Source organism: Engraulis encrasicolus, chromosome 12, assembly GCF_034702125.1.
Source record: "Engraulis encrasicolus isolate BLACKSEA-1 chromosome 12, IST_EnEncr_1.0, whole genome shotgun sequence".
In the NCBI taxonomy this organism is placed as follows: domain Eukaryota; kingdom Metazoa; phylum Chordata; class Actinopteri; order Clupeiformes; family Engraulidae; genus Engraulis; species Engraulis encrasicolus.
In genome coordinates, this window is record NC_085868.1 from 18,830,862 (window position 1) to 18,833,361 (window position 2,500).

The 2,500-nt window shown below is 46.2% G+C and overlaps 1 protein-coding gene across 1 annotated transcript in view; it reads left to right on the plus strand.

The window, feature by feature from the left end:
- The window catches only part of LOC134459383 (low-density lipoprotein receptor-related protein 1B-like), a 628,069-nt gene that overhangs the window by 384,064 nt on the left and 241,505 nt on the right, over positions 1–2,500 (plus strand). The gene's annotated exons all lie outside the window — the stretch shown is intronic.

Consider the following 2,500-nt stretch of genomic DNA (forward strand, 5'->3'; position numbering starts at 1 on the left):
ACTATCTGGTTGCTTGGGGGATACTAGTAATTTCTCCTGTGCAGTGCAGACACTATTTTTTGCCATGGTACATTAAAACAGTTCAACTGTAGGTTACATTACATTACATTGCATTTGGCAAATGCTTGATAACCAAAGCGACTTAAAATTGAGGACATAATCACAGCCAACATCACTAGCAGATGCACAGTGCACAGGAAATATACAGAAAACCAAGTGCAGGTGCAAAGTAGGCTTAGTTTGTTTTCAGTTAACCCCTTAGCGCAGCGTTATGGCTCTCTGTAGCATTTTCAGCAAGTGAATAGGGTCATGTGAAGAGTCTGGCCTTGGACTATAGGGCAGCTCAACCATTAGCCAGGTTGGGCCATGTGACCATAGAACTCGAGGGCAACTACATACAGAACGAGCCTCAGCAAAACAAAACAAGATGCAACAAAACAGCATACACAGACAGCTCAGTATCGTCCAAGACAGAATAAACATAGGTACAACCCAGAGATGGTAAAACATAACTCTGCAAACGAGTGCTATAACTCTAATTTATGCACCTTTCCTGAGAGTGGTAAAATCGCTTTTCCCTACCCAATGGTGTTAAGCTCACATGCAATTTACCCACATCCACATGTAAGCATTACACATACACTGAGTCCAAACAAACGTATAGCATTTCAAGCCTTTCCCCCACCACTTCCCTGATTGCATTGCTTTGCCTGCAGTTCCATGCGTTTGATGGAAATCGACAATTGCGGAATGCCAATCGAGGAATCAAGCAATCAAGCAATCAAGCTTTAACCCTGAGAGGGATTTGCTAAGTGAGAGCTCTTACAATAAGTAGAGCCCTTAGAATAATTCAGGTGTGAGTGTGTTGCGTTCGTGCGTGCGTGCGTGCGTGCGTGCGTGCGTTCGTGTGTGTGTGTGTGTGTGTGTGTGTGTGTGTGTGTGTGTGTGTGTGTGTGTGTGTGTGTGTGTGTGTGTGTGTGTATGTGTGTGTGTGTGTGTGTGTGTGTAGAGGTGCATTAAGGACAGGCAGAATGCACTGCGGGGAAATGCAGATTAGGCTGTTACCATGCAAACACACCAATGGCCCAGGAATTACATATTTTTAGTGCTTTTGTGCGTTTATTTGTGATAAATAGTGAGAGAGGGACAGGAAAAGAGTGGGGAGAGAGAGGCGGGGAAGGATCAGCAGATGACCTGGGCAGGAATTCAAACCCAGGTCGCTGGCGTAGTGGGTAACCCAGCGCCCTACCGTAGGGATATGGCACGGAAATTCATTTATTTTCTATAGACTAGCTGGTGACTAACGTGATGTGGGTGATGACGAGAGGTGAACTTTGTGACGTGGGCAAACGCTTGAGGTTGAACTTCAGCAAAGCTGTGAAATATTGAGCTATGACGTAATTCGCAGACAGCTGCAGTAGCCAATCAGAATGCCGGAATGCTTGCATTCTGCTTGTAACCGTCCTACTCCTCCACTGTTGTTGCTTGTTTCATTGCTACTCCAGCGTCAAGTTCTGAGCGTCATGTCGCTTTTGTCACTTTGGGTGCGTTTGCGGCTTATGTACAATATAACCGACCATCCAGGTACTTTGTTAACTTACATGCAACATCGGCTAGCCTAAATAAACACAGTCCATGCTTCAGCCACGGTTGTTTGGCTATATTATTTGAACCGCTGACAACTTTGGCGTGTTGAGCGTGAACAACTGCATTGGCTTATCCCTCAATGTTTTCCCCCAAAAAGGGGCATAACGTGCATAGCACACGTCACGCCGGTTACACATAATATAGTTCAGAAAGCAGTGTTAAGGAGCAACATGCAACGCCTTACCAAAAGATTTTAGTTGTGTAAGTGCATATACTATGTGTTTGTTTGCACTGTATACACTGTAGCCACTGTTGATGCTTTGGAAGTCTTACGGTAAGACCAGAGATCAGAGAAGGGTACACAGTTCAGATCTGATCTGCTATTCACTGGGTGTCGCTATGAGTTGCCATGTAAGCCTTTTGGGTGTGTCCCAGAAGAGATGGGATATCACACACACACACACACACACACACACACACACACACACACACACACACACACACACACACACACACACACACACACACACACACACACACACACACACACACACACACACACACACACACACACACACACATACACACACACACACACACACACACACACACACACACACAGAGACACACACACACACGGCTGTCCTATATCCCGGGCTATAGTGGCCTTTTCACAGTCTTTACTGGATTTTCTATTCTCCAAGGACCTGGCTTTAAGGCACACACACACACACACACACACGCAAGCACTCACGCAGGCACACACGCACACAAGCATGCACACACGCACGCACGCACACAGACACACACAGACACACACAGACACAAACACACACACACCCGCACACACATACACACACACACACACACACACACACACACACACACACACACACACACACACACACACACA